Below are 22,163 nucleotides of genomic sequence, written 5' to 3'. Positions count from 1 at the left end.
CCACTGTAAAGCAGTTATACTCCAATAAAGATGTTTAAAAATAAAAATAAACTTTTTTAGAACAATTTCAGAGAAAAACTGACAAGACAGTAGGGTTCCCATATACCCCACACCCAGTGTTACCTATTAACATTTTACATTAGTATGAAACCTCTGTTACAAGTAATAAACTAATATAAACATAGTATTATTAACTAAAGTCCATATTTTATTTAAATTTTCTTAGTTTTTACATAATGTCTTTTCGTTTCAGGATCCTATCCAAGATATCACATTATATTTAATTGTCATATCCTTTGTAGGCCCCTCTTGGCTATACAGTTTCTCAGGTTTTCCTTGTTTTTGATGACCCCAACAGTCTTGGGGAATCCCGGTCAAGTATTTTGTTGAATGGCCCTCCAATAGGATTTGTCTGTTTTTCCTTTTTTAAAAATTCAATTTATTTAAACTAAAAAGAACAAAAACAGTTCGTCCATTTCTCCCCCCCCCCCACCCCCTTCCTCTAGCAACCACTGCTCTGTTCTACCTATGAGCTGGGGGGCGGGGGGTGATTGGTTTGTTTTTAGATTCCACATATAAGAAAGATCTTTTACTGATGTGTCTGTTTCTGCCTCATTTTACTTAGCATAATGCCCTCAGGTCAATCCATGTTACAAATGTCAAGATTTCCTTCTTTTTTGTGGCTGAATAATATTCCATTGTATATAAATACCACTTATTCTTTAACCACTCATCGATGGACACTTACATTGTTTCCATATCTTGGCTATTACAAATAATGCTGCAATGAACACGGGGGGTGGGGGGGAGTATACCTTTTTGAGCTCGTGTTTTTATTTTCTTCAGATAAATATCCCAAAGTGAAACTGCTGGATCATATGGTAGTTCTAGTTTTAATTTGAGGACCCTCCATACTGTTTTTCATAGTGGCTACAACAATTTACACTCCCACCAACACTGCACAAGGGTCCCCTTTCCTCCACATCCTCACCAACATTATTTATTTCTAGTCTTATTCATAAGAGTCATTCTAACAGGTGTGAGGTGATATCTCACTGTGGTTTTAATTTGCATTTCCCTGATGATTAATGATGTAGAGAATCTTTTCATGTACCTGTTGACCACCTGTATGTCTTCCTTGGGAAAATGTCTATTCAGATTTTCTGCCAATTTTTTAATCAGATTGGTTTTTTGCTATGGAATTACATGAGTTCTTCATATATTTTGGATATTAACCCCTTATCAGATACATGATTTGCAAATATTTTCTCCCACGCAGTAGGTTGCCTTTTCTTTTTGTTGATGGCTTCCTTTGTTATGCATAAGTTTTTAGTTTGATGTAATCCCACTTATTTATTTTTGTTTTTGTTGCTTTTGCTTTCAGTGTCAGATTCAAAAAATCATCACCAAGACCTATGTCGGGGAGATTCCCATCTATGTTTTCTTCTAGGAGTTTTAATGCTTCCAGGTCTTATGTTCAAGTCTTTAATCCATTTTTAGTTACTTCTCAAGTATGGCATAAGATAGCAATCCAGTTTCCTTCTTTTGCATGTGGCTGTCCAATTTTCCCAACACCATTTATTAAAGAGACTGTCCTTTTCCCATTGTATATTCTTGGCTCCTTTGTTGTAAAATAATTGACCATATATGTGTGGGTTTATTTCTGGGCTCTGTATTCCATTCCATTCATTGATCTATGTGCCTGTTTTTATGCCAATATCACACTGTCTTAATTACTATAGCTTTATAATGTAGTTTTAGACAAGGGCACATGATGCCTCCCTCTTTGTTCTTCTTTCTCAAAATTGCTTTGGCTATTTGGGGTTTTTTATGGTTCCACAGAAATCTTAGAATTGTTTGTTCTATTACTGTGAAAAAATGCCATTAGAATTTTGATAGGAATTGAACTGAACATGTATATTGGATAATATGAACATTTTAACAATATTAATTCTTCCAATCTATGAGCACTAAATATCCCATTTATTTGTGTCGTCTTCAGTTTCTTTTATTAATCTCTTGTAATTTTCAGTATAAAGATATTTTATCTCCATGGTTAAATTTATTCCTAGGTATTTTATTTTTTTATGCAATTGTAAATAGGACTGTTTTATCTCTTTTCGACATTTCATTACTAGTGTACAGAAACACAATGATTTTTGTGTATTGATTCCATATTCTGCAACTTCACTGAATTCTATTTTTGTTTTTTTACTAACAGTCTGATGGAGTCTTATGGGTTTTCTACATATAATATCATGTCATCTGCAAATAGTGACAGTTTTACTTCTTCCTTTCCAATTACGATGCTTTTATTTCTTTTTCTTCCATAACTGCTCTGGCAAGGACTTCTAATACTATATTCAATAAAAGTAGTAAGAATGGACATCCTCATCTCATTCCTGATCTCAGAGGAAAAGCTTTCAACTTTCCATGGTTGACTATGATGTTAGCTGTGGGCTTGTCATATAAGGCATTTATTATGTTGAGGTATGTTCCCACTATACCTGCTTTGGTAGGGTTTTTTTGCTGTTGTTTTTTGGTTTTGTTTTTGTTTTTTGCCGTACGCGGGCCTCTCACTGTCACGGCCTCTCCCGGTGCGGAGCACAGGCACCGGAAGTGCAGGCCCAGCGGCCATGGCTCACGGGCCCAGCAGCTCTGCGGCATGTGGGATCCTCCCAGACCAGGACACGAACCCGCGTCCCCTGCACCTGCAGGTGGACTCCCAACCACTGCGCCACCAGGGAAGCCCCTTTGATAGGTTTTATCCTAAATGGATGTTAAATGCTTTTCATTTGCTTTTCATAATTGTCAAATGCTTTTCCTGCATCTATTGAGATGATCATATGATTTTTTTTTTTTTTTTTTTGCGGTACGCGGGCCTCTCACTGTTGTGGCCTCTCCTGTTGCAGAGCACAGGCTCCGGACGCACAGGCCCAGTGGCCATGGCTCATAGGCCCAGCCACTCCGCGGCATGTGGGATCTTCCCAGACTGGGGCACGAACCCATGTCCCCTGCATCAGCAGGCGGACTCTCAACCACTGCGCCACCAGGGAAGCCCCGATCATATGATTTTTATCCTTCATTTTGTTAATGTGACGTATCACACTGACTGATTTGCAGATGTTGAGCCATCCTTGAATCCCTGAAATAAATCTCACTTGATCATGGTCTGTATGTTGTTGAATTTGTTTTGCTAATATTTTGTTCAGGATTTTTACATCTATTTTCATCAGAAATACTAGCCTGTAATTTTCTTTTCTTGAGGCATCCTTGTCTGGTTTTGGTATCAGGCTAATGTTAGCCTCATAAAATAAGTATGGAAGAGTTTGAGAGGAATTAGTATTAATTCTTCTTTGACTGTTTGGTAGAATTCACTAGTGAAGCTGTCTGGTCCTAAACTTCTGTCTGTTGGGAAGTTTTTGATTACTGATTTAATCTCCTTACTTGTAATCAGTCTGTTCAGATTTTCTATGTCATCATGATTCAGTCTTGGCAAACTGTATGTTTCTAAGGATTTATCCATTTCTTTTAAGTTGTCCAGTTTGTTAGTGACAATTATTCAAAGTAGTCTCTTATGATCCTTTGTATTACTGTAGTTATCAGTTGTAACATCTCCTCTTTCATTTCTGATTTTATTTTTTTGAGTCCTCTCTTTTTTTTCTTGGTGAGTCTAACTACAGGTTTGTGAATTTTATCTTTTCAAAGAACGAGCTCTTGGTTTCATGGAACTTTTCTATTGTCTTTTTAGTCTCTAATTTATCTCTGCTCTAACCTTTGTTATTTCCTCCCTTTTAACTTTAGGCTTCATTTGTTCTCCTTTTCCTAGTTCCTTGAGGTGTAAAGTTAGGTTGTTTGAGACTTTTCTCACTTCTTGAAGTAGGCATTTATCACTACAAACTTCCCTCTTAGAACTGCTTTTGCTACATCCCATAAATGTTGGTATGTTCCATTTTCATTTGTCTCAAAGTATTTTTGACTTTTCTTTTGATTTCTTCTTTCACCCATTGGTTGTTCAGTAGCATGTTGCTTAATCCCCACATATTTGTGATATTTCCAGTTTTCTTAGTATAATTAATTTCCAGTTTCATACCACTGGGGTCAGAAAAGATGCTTAGTATTTCAATCCTCTTAAATTTATTAAGACTAGTTTGTGACCTAACATATGATCTATCTTGAAAAAATATTCCATATGCATTTGAGAAGAATGTGTACTTTATAGCTTCTGGATAGAGTGTTCTATAAATAATATTTAAGTTCATCTGGTCTAATATGTATTTTAAGGATGATGTTTCCTTACTGATTTTCTGTTTGGATGATGTATCCATTGGTTTCAGTGGGATATTAAAAGTTCCATCTATCATTGTATTGCTGTCTATTTCTCCCTTTAGGTTTGTTAATATTAGCTTTATATATTTAGGTGCTTCTATGTTGGGTGCATAAATATTTACAAATGTTACTATTCTTGTTGGATTGACCCCTTTATGATTATGTAACGTCCTTTTCCCTTTTTGTCTCTTACTAGTCTTCTGTTTTAAAGTCTATTTGTCTGATGTAAGTAGAGCTACTACAGCTTTCTTTTGGTTTCCATTTGCATGGAATGTCTTTTTCCATCCTTTCACTTTCAGCCTGTGTACGTTCTTACACCTAAACTGAATCTCTTGTAGGCAGCTTATAGAGAGAGGGGTCTTGTTCCAGCCACTGTGTGTCTTTTGATTGGAGAATTTAGTCCATTTACATTTAAAGTAATTCTTGATAAATGTATGATTTAATGCCATTTTGTTAATTGTTTTCCAGCTGTTTTTGTTGTTCCTCTCTATTCCTTTCTTCTATTGCTCTGTTCCTTTGTGGTTGGGTGACTTTCTTTAGTGGTATACTTATTTCTCTTTTTCTTGAATATTTACCATAGATTTTTGGTTTGTGGTTAACATGAGGCTTACATATAACAACTTATATCTATAACAATCAACTTTAAGATGGTTAAATTTGATCCCATTGTAAAGCTCAGTATTATTACCCCCACCCCATTTTATGCTTTTGATGTCACATTTAACATCTTTTTTTTTTTTTTTTTGCAGTATGTGGGCCTCTCACTGTTGTGGCCTCTCCCGTTGCGGAGCACAGGCTCCGGACGCGCAGGCTCAGCAGCCATGGCTCATGGGCCCAGCCACTCCATGGCATGTGGGATCCTCCCGGACCGGGGCACGAACCCGTGTCCCCTGCATCGGCAGGTGGACTCTCAACCACTGCATCACCAGGGAAGTCCCAACATTTAACATCTTTTTATCTTATATATCCCTTAATTATTGTAATCAGTTATTATTACTTTTGTTTTTTAAACTTTCCACTACCTTTGTGAATGATTAATCTATTACCTCTACTATATGTTTACCTTTCTTTCATTCTTTCTTTTTTTGCTACTAATTGGTGCCCCTTTTCAGCTTAAAGAAGTCCTTTAACATTTCTTGTAAGTCTGGTTTAATGGTGATGAACTCCTTTAGCTTTTGCTTATCTGGAAAACTCTCTATCTCTCCTTTAGTTCTGAATGATAACTGGGTAGAATATTCTTGGTTGGCATATTTTTTTTTCTTTCAGCACTTTGAATATATGCCACTCCCTTCTGTCCTGCAAAGTTTATGCTGAAAAATCTGTTGGTAGTCTTATTAGGGTTTCCCTGCATACAAGTTGTTTTTCTCCTCCTGTTTTTAAGAGTCCCTCTTTTTTTTTTTTTTTTTTTGGTCACGGCTTGCAGCATAGGGGATCTTAGTATCCCGAACAGGGATCAAACGCCATTCCCCCTGCAGTGGAAGTGTGGAGTCCTAACCACTGGACTGCCAGGGAATTCCCTCTCTTTAACTTTTTGACATCTTAATTATAATGTGTCTTAGGGTCTGTCTCCTTAGGATCTTTTTTTTTTTTTTTAATAATTCTTTGAGCATCTTAGATCTGGATGTCTGTTTCCCTCTCCAGGTTAGGGACGTTTACAGCCATTGTTTCTTAAGACTTCTGCCCCTTTCTCTCTCTTCTCCTTCTGTGAGCCCTGTGATGTGAATATTAGTCCATTTGATGTTGTCTCATCAATCCCTTAAGTCATCCTCATTTTTTCATTCTTTTTTTCTTTTTGCTGCTCTGACTGGGTGAGTTCTATTGCCTTGTTTTTGAGTTAGTTGATCCTTTCTTTTACTTCATCTAGTCTGCTGTTGAATCCCTCTAGTGTATTTTTCAGTTTGATTATTGTATTCTTCAGCTCTGTGACTTCTATTTGGTACTTTCTTATATTTTCCATCTCTTTAACATTCTGTGTTCATCCATTCTTCTCCCCAGGTCAGTAAGCATCTTTATAATCATTACTTTGAATAATTTATCAGGTAAATTACTTATCTTCATTTCATTAAGGTTTTTTCCTGAGGTTTTATCTTATTTCCCATTTAGAACAAATTCCTCTGTTTCTTCATTTTGCTTGACTCTCTGTGTTGGTTTCTATACAGCAGATGAAATAACCACTTCTCCCAGTCTTGAAGGAATGGTCCTGTGTAGGAGATGAAACTTGTTGTTCAACTGTGCCTCGGCTCTTGGTTGTCCCTCAAACCTCTGTGCTTCTCTAAGAAGCCTATCGTATTTTTAATAGCTCCCAGTAGTAGAAGATGTACCAAGACCTGCCAGCATCCCAAAGGGGAGGATTTCAGCACCTAGACTCAGGCTGACTTGAAGTCAGAAACTTGGGCATCAGCTTTTAAAAGTATGAATACCTATGCAATCCTGTGGGACTACAAGCATAACACCTGCTGGCCACCAGAACCAGGCGATCTGGAGGTGTCTGCTGGGTTACAGTTGCAGAAATTCAAGCTCCAGGACAGGGTAGATGCTCTTTACTCAGTGATACTAGTGAGCTGGAGCAAGGCAGAGAAAGAGCACAAAGATGGCAACTACAGCATACGTTCCTTGAGAGTACAGGCCACAGGCCACTCCACAGGCCACTAAATGTGTGCCAAATCTGAAGCCTGCCCCTCAGGCCAAAGCTCCAGGACAAGAGGCTTCCTTCACAGAAAGCCAGGGTCAGGGAGATGGGTGTGTATGTGTCTCAATCCACTGTTTCTGCAGTGCTCTGGGAGTGGTTGGCAGCCTGCCAAAAACCATCTTTCCTAATACCACAGTCCTGTGGGACCCAGGAATGAAAGCCTCCTCATCCCATCCCCCAGCTACCAGAGCCAGGTGATCAAAAGGTATCCTCTGGGCAGCAGCTCCGAAAACCAGGGCACCAGACATGTGTAAAGCTCTCCTCCAAGAGACACTGGTGCTCTGGAATATGGCAGAGGATGAGCTCAAAGGTAGTATCCACCCTCCGAGGTGTCTGGAAAGGATTTCAGCCAGTCCCAAGATGTGTGTTTAATTAGAGACCCACCCTTCAGGCCACAGTCATGATGACTAGCTAATAGGTCTCCTTCACAGAAAGACTGATGAGCTCCTGGGTCTGCTGCCTCTTGCTATGCTCTGAATTCTTGCTGTGCCCTGGAACTGTTTAAGAACTCTTTCTCCGTTGCTTACAGTCCTGTGAGACTCATGAACATAAGCCCCACTGGCCACCAGTGCCACATAATGTAGAGGTGTCCCCTGGCAGCAGCTACAAAAGTTTGAGTAACAGACAGGGGTTTCTGGGAGACACATTATTACAGTCTCATGGGACCAGGGACACAAGCTCCCCTGTCCTCTAGAGCCAGGCGATCAAGAGGAATCCCCAAGGCAGTGGCCACAAAAATCGAGGCACCAGCATGTGAATGCTCCTTTCTGGGAAATACTGGTGCTCTAGAGCACAACAAAGGGAGAGCATGAAGATGGCACCTGCCAGCCTCTGTCCTCAGAGAACATTCCAGCAGGCTCCTAGGTGTGTGCATTAAATTAGATGCCTGCCTCTCAGGCCAGCGCTTTAATATTAGCAAGTCTGGGCACAAGTCAGCTGCCTCTGAGCTGGCTCCTGAAGTAGGTGAGTCCGAGTGCACAAGCTCTTTAACAGCAGTTTCTCAGACTGCTACAGTCTTGTGGGTCTCTGGACATGAGCCCTCTTGGTTTTCAAAGTTAGATGTTTTCGGGTCTCATCTCTCAAATGTATCTCTTAAAAGCTGGGATGCCTGATGTTGGATTTGAAACCTTCACTCCTCAGGGCGAGGCTCTGGTTTTTGAGTTCCCTCCCACTTGTAGAATATCACACTGAGGGCAGGGTTTATGGCAAGACCTTGACAGTTTTGGGGAATACTGGTCAAGTATTTTGTAGAAAGGCCCTCTCCTGGGATTTGTATAATGTTTTTCTCATGATTAGATGAAGAGTTATGGGGTTTAGGGGAGAAGAACACAGAGATAAAGTACCATTTTCATCATATCATATTCCTGGAAGTATCCTATCACTATGACTTATCACTATTGATATTGATCCTGATCACCTGGCTGAGGTAGTGTTTGCCGTTTCTCCACTGTAAATTTACTTCTCCCAAGATCCTTTCATTAGTGTACTCTTTGAAAGTCATTAGCCCACACTTAAGGAGTGGGGAGTTATTTTCTACCCTGTTGAAGATAAACGATCAACCTAAATTATTTAGAGGTCTTCTGCACAGATTTTCTCTTCTCCACTTCTTTATTCAATCATTTATTTATATTAGTATGGAACCAAGGATACTGACTTTATACTTTAGGTTATAATCCAATACTACTTTATACTTATTTTCTTGCTCAAATTATTCCAACTTTGGCCACTGAGAGCTCTTTCAGCCCTCTGTCATGTTCCCATTACCGTGGGTTTGTTTGTTGAAGCACTATCTTACTTTCTGACACTACAAGATGCTCCAAGTTGATTTTTTTTTTCTTTTTTTGGCCAAGCAGCATGTGGGATCTTAGTTCCCCAACTAGTGATTGAACTCACGACCCCCAAATTGGAAGCACAGAGTCTTAACCATTGGACTGCCAGGGAAGTCCCCAGCCTGGTCTTATGTATTTCTTGCCCCAGTCGTAGAAGCAGACATTTCTCCAAGAAACCCTGGTTCCCTTCACTGGATAACTGTATTAGAAACCAAAATCTGGGCATCAGGTGTGCTGCTTATTGGGCTGTCATTGTTTCTAAGAGGGCCTTAGTTTTTTTATTAATTAATTTATTTATTTTTGTCTGCATTGGGTCTTCATTGCTGCGTGTGGCCTTTCTCTAGTTGTGGCGAAAGGGGGGCTGCTCTTCGTTGCGGTGCGCGGGCTTCTCATTGCGGTGGCTTCTCTTGTTGCGGAGCACAGGCTCAGGGCGTGTGGGCTTCAGTAGTGTGGCACATGGGCTCAGCAGTTGTGGCTCGCAAACTCTAGAGCACAGGCTCAGTAGTTGTGGCGCACAGGCTTAGTTGCTCTGCGGCATGTGGGATGTTCCCGGACCAGGGTTTGAACCCGTGTTCCCTGCACTGGAAGGTGGGTTCTTAACCACTGTGCCACCAGCGAAGTCCCAAGAGGACCTTAGTTTTTAAAAGAAATTTATATGTTATTTTGTAGGGATTTGCATAACAAAATATAGAAATAAATTCATGCAGAGACTAGAGTAGGCCTATGACATTTTAAAATTAATCAACACGATGGTAGATGTATTTATCATCACTTTTTACAGATGTTTTGAAAAACAATCTGAAAAATGTAAGGGAGACAGTTTTTTTTAAATACACAATTGGGACATGGCATCTTCTTTTGTTCCCTTTTTATTTTAAGGAAAGAGAGACAAATGTAAAATATCAGAAATAAAAAAGAAACATCATTACGTATTCTGTATACAGGTCATCAAGCAGTTCACCAGCTTTTTGGTCTGTGGACCCTCTACAGTTTTAAAAATTATTTGAGGATTTTTCAAAAACAGGTTTTGTTTAGCTGTGTTGTATCTATTAATATTTACCAAATTAGAAATTAAATATGAAAATGTTTAAAATATTAGTTTATCTAAAAGAATAAGCCTATTACACATTAACAAAAATATTTTATTAAAAAATAACTTTAAAAAACCTATTTTCCAAGCAATTTAGTAGGGCAAGTGACATTATTTTATACTTTTGCAAATATTTTTAATGTCTGCCTTTAGAGAAGACAGGTGGATTCTTATGACTGATTCTGTGATATGCTGTTTTGGTTAAGGTATATAAGCATATAAAGAAAATCTAGCCTCACACAGATATATAATCAGAAAAAAGAATATTTAATAACTTTTAAAAAATCACGTAACTGTTGATATTTTTGATATTATACCTAAACTCAACAAATAACCTTCTTAAAGGTTAATTACAATGTGGTTGCTAAAACTATATAAATGAACTTTTCGCACTCTGTTACATTAAAATCCACTGGTTTATCTTGCACTTTTAATGGATCTTTTACGCATATGTGACTTTGTATCATCATACATTGGTCATTTGGAAAATAACTGGTTTTCAGATTTTTGACACAAGTCAGAATACAACATCAAGGTGGGAAAAAAAAAAAAATCACACTCTTTAATATCATTATCCATCTCACCAGAAGGTCTTTAAGTATCGGGAAGCTGTCAAGCTCATGGTGTTAGATACAAGTTTTCCATACTTGCAAATTCCATTTGAAAGTTTGATTGTTTTTTTAACCATTGGCTACAAATACAGCTATTTTTCTTGAAATGTTAGGCTCACTTAAGTTCGTTTTTGAGAAAAACAAATGTCAAATACATAAGTTCGAATAACCAAAGTTTTCCTATTCTGTTCTTTCAAGAACAAAAGGGGTGTTACAGAAAAAAGTAGGTAGTTAAGTTCAAAACTCAACTGAACAGGAACTTCTTCTGAAGACGACTATCTTGCTTCAGTATGGAGAAGTGCTTTATGAATTCTTCCCGTTTCATCACACATAATATTAAAAAGATGTGTACTCAAAGGCAAAATGAAATGAAATTCATATTTTTACTGCTTCATCAAAGACATTCTTAAATGAAACTGGATTAAAAAAAACAACAACAAACTATGAATACATGGCAATGAAGAATATAATTGTTCACTTTGGTATCACTGCCTTAACATTGCTAAGGTGTTAGCAGTTTTATCCACCACTGCTTTTGCAGCATCACTGCAAATGTCAACAAAGTGAAAAAATACAAAAAAATCTGTATTATGAAAATAGTTTTGACCTCCCAGACTACCCAGTCGCAGGGACCCACAAAGGTCTACAGAACATACTTTGAAAACTGCTCCAAATTAGATTCCAAAGATAAGAAAATATTACAAGCAAAACTGTAACAAAACATGTTAAATTAGAAAAAAATAGCTTACCAAATATGATTCAAGAAGAAATAAAAATATGAATAGTATTATAATATTAAAAAAAAAACTATCAGGAATCAAAAAATCCTCCAGTAAAGAAATTCTAGGCCTGGATGGCTTAAACAGATGAATTCTGTCAAATGTTCAAGAAAAATAATTTTCCATGATGTATTCCAAAGAACAGTTAAAGAAGATACCCTCTCTGACTCATTCTTTTTTTTTTTTTTTTTAACATCTTTATTGGGGTATAATTGCTTTACAATGGTGTGTTAGTTTCTGCTTTACAACAAAGTGAATCAGTTATACATATACATATGTTCCCATATCTCTTCCCTCTTGCGTCTCCCTCCCTCCCACCCTCCCTATCCCACCCCTCCAGGCTGTCACAAAGCACCGAGCCAATATCCCTGTGCCATGCGGCTGCTTCCCACTAGCCATCTACCTTCCTACGTTTGTTAGTGTGTATATGTCCATGACTCTCTCTCGCCCCGTCACAGCTCACCCTTCCCCCTCCCCATAACCTCAATTCCGTTCTCTAGGAGGTCTGCGTCTTTATTCCTGCCTTACCCCTAGGTTCTTCATGCCATTTTTTTTCCTTAAATTCCATATATATGTGTTAGCATACGGTATTTGTCTTTTTCTTTCTGACTTACTTCACTGTGTATGACAGACTCTCTGACTCATTCTGATACTAGTATAACCTTGACACTAAAATCCAAAAAAGAGCAGAGCCTATATTAAAAAAAAAATTATAGGCTGATATCCTTCATGAATATTAGCGCGAAATTCTTAAAATATTAGCAAACTGAGTCCGGTAACATAAGGTATCAAAGGTTGGTCTAATGTTAGGAAAAATGAAGTAATTCTCCATATTAATAAACAAAAGAAGAAAAAAATCATATCGTTGTTAACAGATTCAGAGAAGAGGAATCTTTTCAGAGGTTTTTCTCAACAGAAAAGGAAAGCTATAAGGCTGTTTTGGGAGACTCAGCTCCGTGGATTCAAGGACAAAGCAAGCTGCAATACTCAAGGAAAGCAGAAGCCTCTGTAAGACAAAGGTGCTACCAGTATCACCTTTCCCAAAAGAAAAAACTTAAGGTGAAGAATCCTAACCAAGTTTTTATGTTTCATATCAAATGCAGTCATGGTTGATGTGTCCTCATACAGCTGTTCTGACAGTCCACTAACAAACTTCTTGTAAAATCAATCTGTAAGACAAAGGTGGCCTATAATGTTGCCCTGCCCACCCTCCAACACCCCCCTCCCCCTCCCCACCACTTAATTGTTTGCATTAAAAAGGAGATGAATGGAAAAACTATTCTTTTATCATAATTCAGAATACCTGGGTATAATTACCTTTTCCCCTACCTCACTACTACCTGAGCAGGGCTCCCAACCTAAAATAAGTACTACTGTTTCCACTGGCACAGTTATTAAGCAAGCCTAGCAGAAACCATCTTATCTAAATCAAAACAGACCTGAGGTTAGCTGTAGTTGGTTAAATCAGGAAATCAAATATACACATTATTTTATATTTTAACATTATATAATATAAATATATTATATAATATGGTGAGGTGGAGGGACATAGAGTCTGTCAAATAGAGTAAAGTAAGTCAGAAAGAGAAAAATACTGTATGCTATCACATATATATGGAATCTAAAAAAACAAAACAAAACCTAGAAGAACTTAGGGGCAGGACAGGAATAAAGATGCAGACATAGAGAATGGACTTGAGGACACGGGGAGGGGGAAGGGTAAGCTGGGACAAAGTGAAAGAGTGGCAGCATGGACATATATACACTACCAAATGTAAAATAGATAGCTAGTGGGAAGCAGCCGCATAGCACAGGGAGATCAGCTCAGTGCTTTGTGACCACCCTACAGGGGTGGGATAGGGAGGGTGGGAGGGAGAAGCAAGAGGGAGGAGATATGGGGATATATGTATATGTATAGCTGATTCACTTCGTTATAAAGCAGAAACTAACATACCACTGTAAAGCAATTATACTCCAATAAAAATGTTAAAAATAAATATGTTAAGTATCATATATATGACTATTACTTACACATACACACACACACACACACACACACACACAAACACACACCCCTTAAACATTTTATTTTAGCTTGAGCAAGTAAAAGGGGATGAATTATCCAAACTTAGTGCCAAGGATTTTTTTTTAATGGAGGCTTGATGATTGGAGTGCCATATTTCTTACATAAACCTTATCTAAAATGTATATTTATTTCAAATGGATCAAGGATTTCCATTTCGGGCAACATGGTAGATTAGGTGCCCGGACTGTCTGAATCTAAAATGCTGTATAGGGCTTCCCTGGTGGTGCAGTGGTTAAGAATCTGCCTGTCAATGCAGGGGACATGGGTTCGAGCCCTGGTCTGGGAAGATCCCACATGCCGCAGAGCAACTAAGCCCGTGAGGCACAACTACTGAGCCTGTGCATCTAGAGCCTGTGCTCCGCAATAAGAGAAGCCATGACAATGAGAAGCCCGTGCACCGCGATGAAGAGTAGCCCCCGCTCGCCGCAACTAGAGAAAGCCTGCACACAGAAACAAAAATCCAACACAGCCAAAAATAAATAAATAAATAAATACATTTATTAAAAAAAAAATGCTGTATAAATTTTTTTTTAATATTTTTAAACTTCTTAATTTGGCACAAACATACAGACACTATGGAAGGTGGCTCTTGACTTTAATGTTACCTCACAGCAACGCTTTGAAAACTACAGAGTGCTGGAGACAGGATACATATTCTGAGACTCCGAATACGGAGATGTAATCAAAGAACCTTGCATTTAGCTGAAAATCCAAAAGGCATACAACTGAATGAGCAGTAAACCTATCTGGCAGAAGGTGACGGCAAGCAAACTTGCCTTCTTTAATCTTAGTGCTGGTAAAAGGAAGAAGAAAAATCTCCTGTGAGAATTTATAACTACAAGCCAGTTCTTATATGAGTTTGTGGAGAAGGAAAAAGATGAAAAGGGGTGAGAAACATGGAAAACAAATTAAAGGTCTAATGTATGTCTAACTGGAATTATAAACTCCTCATCTCCAATGACCAAGGAAAGAAGGAACAATGGTCATGCCAAAAAGGGCTGCTGCCTCTTGCAGCATATTCACTGTACTAACTGCACCAGATATGTACCCAAGGACAAGGCCATTAAGAAGCTGATCACTGGAAATATAGAAGAGGCATGAGAGGGGCTTCCCTGGTGACACAGTGGTTAAGAATCACCTGCCAGGGCTTCCCTGGTGGCGCAGTGATTGAGAGTCCGCCTGCCGATGCAGGGGACACGGGTTCGTGCCCCGGTCCGGAAGGATCCCACATGCCGCGGAGTGGCTGGGCCCATGAGCCATGGCCACTGAGCCTGCGCGTCCGGAGCCTGTGCTCCGCAACAGGAGAGGCCACAACAGTTAGAGGCCCGCGTACCGCAAAAACAAAACAAAACAAAACAAAACAAAACAAAAACAAAAAAAAGAATCACCTGCCAATGCAGGGGACACAGGTTCGAGCCCTGGTCCAGGAAGACCTCACATGCTGCGGAGCAACTAAGCTCATGCGCCACAACTACTGAGCCTGCACTTTGGAGCCACAACTACTGAGCCCACGCGTCACAACTACTGAAGCCCATGCCTACAGCTCGTGCTCCACAACAAGAGAGGCCAACTGCAATAAGAAACCCACGCACCACAACAAAGAATAGCTCCCGCTCACCATAACTAGAGAAAGCCCGCACGCAGCAACAAAGACCCAATGCAGCCAAAAATAAATAAATGAATAAATAAAATTTTTAAATAAATAAATAAAATGAAACATTAAAAAAAAAAAAAAAAGAAGAGGCATGAGAGACATTTATGAAGTGAGAGTCTATAATACCTACATGGTTTCCAAACTGTATGTGAAACTACACTGCTGTGTGAGTTGTATAACTGACAACAGGGAAGTCAAGAGTCATTCTAATAAAGCCCAGAAAAACCATAAACCCCATCCTGATTTAGACTTACAGATGCTGCCTCATGACCTCTGCCAAAGCCCATGTAAGGAGCTGAATCCTTAAGGACTGAAGAAAACCTGTCCTTTGGGGGAAAAAAAGAGAAAATTATACCTTTTAAAACAGTTGTAGAAGGCAAAAATAAAGAAAATAGTAGGCATTACTCAAAGAGATAAAGGTCAAGAATTTAACATAATTATTCAAAGATATCCTCAGATCCAGGAAGCCCAAAGAATCCCATGTAGGATTATAAATAATAAAATAAAATAATGAAGTAGAAGAAAAGAACATCTCAATACATTATATAAAACTGCAGAACACCAAAGGGGGGCAAAAAGGCTTGAAAACAGTCAAATAAAAGATATATACAGGGACTTCCCTGTATATATCCCAGGGTTCAAGCCCTGGTCTGGGAAGATCCCACATGCTGTGGAGCAACTAAGCCCGTGCGCCACAACTACTGAGCCTGCGCTCTAGAGCCCGCGAGCCTCAACTATTGAGCCCACGTGCCATAACTACTGAAGCCCACGTGCCTAGAGCCCGTGCTCCACAACAAGAGAAGCCGCCGCAATGAGAAGCCCACGCACCTCAAAGAAGGGTAACCCCCGCTTGCTGCAACTGGAGGAAGCCTGCACGCAGCAACGAAGAGCCAATGCAATCAAAAATAAATAAATAAATAAATAAAAATAAAAGAGATATGCAAAGAAAGGGCAATTATACTTCTCAACAGTGACACTGACAGTCAAAAGACATGAATAACGACCTCAATGTAATGAGAAAACTTAGAATTCTACACACAGAGACATCAGAGAAATTATCTTTCAAGAACGGGGATATTTCGATATAAAGACATCTTCAGATAACAAACAAAAAAGTGTCCTTTTCACTAAAAGACTTTCACTAAAGAAAATTCTAAAGGATGTACTTCAGGTAGAAAAAAATTACCTCATAGGGAAGGTCTCAAATACAAAAAGGGATAATGAACCAAGAAAAGAGTAAATAAATTTAAACAAAGATTGACTACCTAAAACAATAATTTGTCTATAAATATGTATGTATGCAGGAGAGAAATATTCCAAAACTATAACAATAGAGGATGGTGTTCCAGGTTGGGAGGACAATCAGCATTTTAAAATTATGTTATTCAGGAACAGGTTAAAGATACTGATTTAGACTTTTCCTTAAAAAAAAGGATACATGTTAAAATATACAGATAAAAACACTAAAAGAATAAAGAATATATTAACTTATAAATAAGCATGCATGTGTGCAAGATGCTGTGGGGTGGGATGGAATGAGAAGAAAGCATGCTCAATGAAGGCATTACACACATAGCTCAACACAAAAAACCGGAAGAATGGGAGAAAGGGGGAGTAGGACAAACATAAGAACTACAGGCAAAGACAGAAATAAATCCAAATTTAAGAGCAATCACAAAAGACTGAAATTCTCCAGTAAAAAAATAAAGACTATCAATCAGAACCAAAACACAAGTCAACCATACCCTATTTACAAAATACAAACCAAAACTCAGAACCAATGAAAAACTAACGAATGGAAAATACTAACAATCAAAAGGAAGCTAGAATAGCTATATTAATCCAAGCAAATAGCCAACAACAGTAATAAAGCCATAAGGCTAAAAATGTCTTTACGCAGAAAGCCTTTTCATAATGATAAAAAAGTTCAATTCAACAAAAAGAACAATTCTAAATCTGTAAGTACTTAATAACATAGCCTCAAAATAAATAAAATAAAAATTAACATATCTACAACAAAGAGAAACTGACAAACCTACTACTATGTGAGAGACATTAACATGTCTTTCTCAGTAGAGAAACTGATAGAAAAGTTCCAAAATAAAACCAAACCAAAATCCAAAACAAAATATAGACAGACAAACATTAAAGATGTGAATTGAACAATTAATAAGCTCATGGACATATTACATAGTATTGTAATAAAAAACTGGAGAATTCACATTCTTTCCAAATGCACATGGAACATTTATGAAAACTAGCTATATACTAGGTCTTAAAATTAGTCTCTCAAATTTTATTATGGTCTCTGACCATAATGAAATCAACTTATAACTGTATAATAAAAGTTTTCATTTTAAAAGTTATATATTTTGAAATTAAGTATACACTTCTAAATAATTCATGGAGCAAATAAGAATTTTTTTAAATGAACAAAACCAAGAATATTATATATCAAAACATGTGGGGAAGCAGGTAAGAAGGCAAATTTACTTAAAGGCAAATTTACAGACTAAAAATGCAAATTTAAAAGTCTTTTTTAAAAGGTCAGCAAAAAACAACCCTAAAAATTCAGAGAAAGTAGAAAGAAATAATAAACAGCAGGACTTAGAAGTATGAAAACATTTACAAAAAAGATGATCAACAGAGTCAAAAGTTCATTCTTTAAAACAATGATTAATATGATAATCCTCTGAAAAAACTATTTGAGTAAAAAAAAAACAAACTAAAAAAAAAAGGGGAACATCATTACAGATGCTATAGAGATTCAACTGACAAGAGGATATTATGGACAATTTTACAGCAATAAATTTGAATTAGGAATATTTTGAAAAAATATAGAAAATACAATCTGTTAAAAATGATTCAAAAAGAAATGACTCATACTTTCTGATTTCAAAACTTACAAGGGCTTCCCTGGTGGCGCAGTGGTTGGGAGTCCGCCTGCCGATGCAGGGGACACGGGTTCGTGCCCCGGTCGGGGAAGATCCCACATGCCGCGGAGTGGCTGGGCCCGTGAGCCATGGCCGCTAGGCCTGCGCGTCCGGAGCCTGTGCTCCGCAACAGGAGAGGCCACAGCAGTGAGAGGCCAGCGTACCGCAAAAAAAAAAACAAAAAAACTTACTACTACAAAGCTACCATCATCAAGCATCAAATAAGCAAGTGTGGTACTGACATAGAGATCAAATGGAACAGAATTCAGAATCTAGAAATAAACCCATACATTTTTAGTCAACTGATTTTCAACAAGAAACAGCTCAATGAGTTGCCTAGACAACTCAATGTGGAAAGCATAGTCTCTTCAACAACTGGTGCTGGGACAACTGGATTTCCAACTATAAAATAATGAGGTGGGACCTCTGCCTCACTATACACAAAAATTAACTCAAAATGGATAAAGGACCTATATTTAAGAGTTAGGAATCATATGACTTTAAATTAGGCAAAAGTTTCTTTCACATGATACCAAAATCACAAGCAGGGCTTCCACAGTGGCGCAGTGGTTAAGAATCCACCTGCCAATGCAGGGGACATGGGTTTGAGCCCTGGTCAGGGAAGATACCACATGCGGCAGAGCAACTAAGCCTGTGCACCACAACTACTCAGCCTGCGCTCTAGAGTTCGTGAGCCACAACTACTGAGCCCGAGTGCCACAACTACTGAAGCCCGTGCACCTCGAGCCCATGCTCTGCAACAAAAGAAGCCACCCAATGAGAAGCCCGCGCACGGCAACAAAGAGTAGCCCCCGCACAGCAACAAAGACCCAATGCAGCCAAAAATAAAAATATAAATTAAAAAAAAAAAATCACAAGGGCTTCCCTGGTGGCGCAGTGGTTGAGAGTCCGCCTGCCGATGCAGGGGACACGAGTTCGTGCCCCGGTCCGGGAAGATCCCACATGCTGCGGAGCAGCTGGGCCCGTGAGCCATGGCCGCTGAGCCTGCGCGTCCGGAGCCTGTGCTCCGCAACGGGAGAGGCCACAACAGCGAGAGGTCCGCGTACCGCAAAAAAAAAAAAAAAAAGAAAAAAATCACAAGCAACAAGAGAAAAAACAGACAAGCTGCACTTCATCAAAATAAAAAGTTTTTGTGCTTCAAAGGACATTATCAAAAAAGTGGAAGGACAATCCAAAGAACAGGAAAAAATATTTGAAAATCATATATCTGAAAAGAGTCTAACATCCAGAATATATAATGAAATCTTACAGCTCAACAATAAAAAAAATCCGGGGCCTTCCCTGGTGGTGCAGTGGTTAAGAATCAGCCTGCCAATGCAGGGGTCATGGGTTCGAGCCCTGGTCCGGGAATATCCCACATGCCGCGGAACAACTAAGCCCATGTGGCACAACTACCGAGCCTGCACTCTAGAGCCCATGAGCCACAACTACTGAAGCCCATGCACCTAGAGCCCATGCTCGGCAACAAGAGAAGCCACCACAATGAAAAGCCCACACACCGCAATGAAGAGTGGCCCCTGCTCGCCGCAACTAGAGAAAGCCTGCACGCAGCAATGAAGACCCAACGCCGCCAAAAATTAAAAAAATATATATATATACAATTTTAAAATGGACAAAATATTTGAATAGACATTTCTCCAAAGAAGATAAACAAATGGCCAAAAGAACTGAAAAGATGCTCAACATCATTAGTCATTAGGAAAATGCAAATCAAAACCACAATAAGATTCCACTTCACACCCTTTAAGATGGCTATAATCAAAAACACAGACAACAGTAAACATTGGCAAGGATGTGGAGAAACACCCTCATAAACTGCTTGTGGGACTATAAAATGATGTAACTGAGTTGGAAAACAGGTAGGTAGATCCTAAAAAGGTTAAACATAATAGCACTACCATATGACCCAGGAGGCCCACTCCTATGTATACACCCCCAAAATTTGAAAACATATGTGCACACAGAACTTGTACATGGAGGTTCACAACATCATTATTCATAACAGCCAAAAAATGGAAACCATACAAATATGCATCAACTGATTAATGTATAAACAAAATGTGGTATATCCACACAATGGAACTGTATTCCATCATAAAAAGGAATGAAGTGCTAACACTAGTGACAACATGTATGAACTTTGAAAACATCACACTAAGTGAAAGATACCAGGCAAAAAAGGCCATATATGACTCCATTTATAGGAAATGCCCAGAACAGAAAACTCTATAGAGACAGAAAGCAGATTACTGGTTGTCAGAGGATGAGGGAAGGGAGAATGGGGAGTGACTGCTAATGGGTATGGGGTTTCTTTTTGGGATGACGGAAATGTTCTGGAAATAGTGGTGACAGTTATAAAACTTTGTGATTATTCTTTAGGAAAAAAACCCTGAATTTTACACTTTAAAGGGGTGAATTTTACGGTATATGAATTATATATCAATTTTTAAAAGACAAATCAACTGACCATTTAAAAGAGAGAACCTGGGCTTCCCTGGTGGCGCAGTGGTTGGGAATCAGCCTGCCAATGCAGGGGACACAGGTTCTTGCCCTGGTCCGGTAGGATCCCACACGCCGCAGAGCAACTAAGCCTGTGCGCCACAACTGTTGAGCTTGCGCTCTGGAGCCTGCAAGCCACAACTACTGAACCTGCGTGCTGCAACTGCTGAAGCCTGTGCACCTAGAGCCCGTGCTCCACAAGAGAAGCCACCGCAATAAGAAGCCCGCACTCTGCAACGAAGAGTGGCCCCCGCTCGCCACAGCTAGAGAAAGCCCACACGCAGCAGCGAGGACCCAACACAGCCAAATAAATAAATTAAATTAAATAAAGAAAGAAATAGAAAAATAAATAAATAAATAAAATAAAAGAGAGAACCTGAATAGATGAATAATCATTAAAAAAATTAAGCAGCTGGGCTTCCCTGGTGGCGCAGTGGTTGAGAGTCCGCCTGCCGATGCAGGGGACACGGGTTCGTGCCCCGGTCCGGGAAGATCCCACATGCCACGCAGCCTGCGCGTCCAGAGCCTGTGCTCCGCAACGGGAGAGGCCACAACAGTGAGAGGCCCGCGTACCGCAAAAAAAAAAAAAAAAAAATTAAGCAGCCATAGTTTAAAATCTTTCCACTAAAAAAGTATCAAGCCCAGATTTTCTTATGGGTAAGTTCTACCAAATAGTCAAGGAACAACAAATAATTACAACCTTAAACAAATTCTTCTAGAGAACAGTAAAAAAGGATAACACTTTCTAAATCATATCAAAATCCAAACAGGACAAAGGGTGCCAAGACCATTCAGTGGGGGAAGAAACAGTCTTTTCAACAAATGGTGCTGGGAAAACTGTATATCCACACACAAAAGAATAAACTTGGACCCTTACCTTACACCGTATATAGAAATTAACTCAAAATGGATTAAAGACCTAAACATAAGACCTAAAAACTATAAAATTTTTTGAAGAAAACAGAAAAAAAGCTTCATGACATTGCATTTGGCAAGGATTTCCTGGACATAACATCAAAGCCACAGACAACAAAAGTAAAAACAGATAAACTGGACTACATCAAAATTAAAACCTTCTGTGCATCAAAGGAAACAACAGAATGAAAAGGTAGCCTATGGAATGGGAGAAGATCCTTGCAAATCGTATCTCTGATAAGGGGTTAATATCCAGACTACATAAAGAACTCCTACAACTCAGCGTAACAACAACAAAAACAAATAACCCAATTTAAAAATGGGCAAGGGACTTGATTAGACATCTCTCCAAAGAAAATGTATAAATGGCCAACAAGAACATGAAAAGATATTCGACATCACTAGTCCCTAGGGAAATGCAAATCAAAACTACAATGAGCTATTACTTCTCACCCTTAGGATGGCTACTATCAAAAAAACAGGAAATTGGGGGGAAAAAAAACACAAAGTGTTGGCAAGGATGTGGAGAAACTGGAACCCTTGTGCATTGCTGGTATAAGGTAAATGGTACAGCTGCTGTGAAAAACAGGAAGATGGTTCCTCAAAAAATTAAAAATAAAATTACCATTTGATCCAGCAATACTGCTTCTGGTTATATATCCAGAAGAACTGAAGCAGAGTCTCAAAGAGATATATGCACGTCCCGTCCAAGTTCGTAGCAGCATTAT

At 38.9% G+C, this 22,163-nt stretch overlaps 2 protein-coding genes across 15 annotated transcripts in view; both read right to left on the bottom strand.

The window, feature by feature from the left end:
- Nucleotides 1–22,163, bottom strand: part of FRS2 (fibroblast growth factor receptor substrate 2) — a 78,423-nt gene that overhangs the window by 46,496 nt on the left and 9,764 nt on the right. For 5 of the 11 annotated variants that reach the window (XM_033409565.2, XM_049694994.1, XM_049694993.1 and 2 more), the window contains exon 2: nt 15,322–15,393. The exons of 5 other annotated variants lie outside the window; for them this stretch is intronic. The gene's annotated coding sequence lies outside the window, so the exon portion shown is untranslated. Of the gene's footprint in view, nt 1–15,321; nt 15,397–22,163 lie in introns of those variants that run through there. One more of the 11 variants, XM_033409564.1, reaches the window with a different exon arrangement.
- Nucleotides 1,265–22,163, bottom strand: part of YEATS4 (YEATS domain containing 4) — a 161,482-nt gene continuing 140,583 nt past the window's right edge. For 2 of the 4 annotated variants that reach the window (XR_007470352.1, XR_007470350.1), the window contains 2 exons: nt 15,322–15,393; nt 10,308–12,496 (listed from right to left, as the gene is read on the bottom strand). The gene's annotated coding sequence lies outside the window, so the exon portion shown is untranslated. Of the gene's footprint in view, nt 6,530–10,307; nt 12,497–15,321; nt 15,394–22,163 lie in introns of those variants that run through there. The other 2 variants (XR_007470351.1, XR_004478147.2) reach the window with 2 other exon arrangements.

The sequence above is a fragment of the Orcinus orca genome, chromosome 11 (assembly GCF_937001465.1).
Source record: "Orcinus orca chromosome 11, mOrcOrc1.1, whole genome shotgun sequence".
Lineage (NCBI taxonomy): Eukaryota > Metazoa > Chordata > Mammalia > Artiodactyla > Delphinidae > Orcinus > Orcinus orca.
The sequence above is the reverse complement of the archived record's forward strand: the minus strand, read 5'-3'. Positions and strand labels throughout refer to the sequence as shown.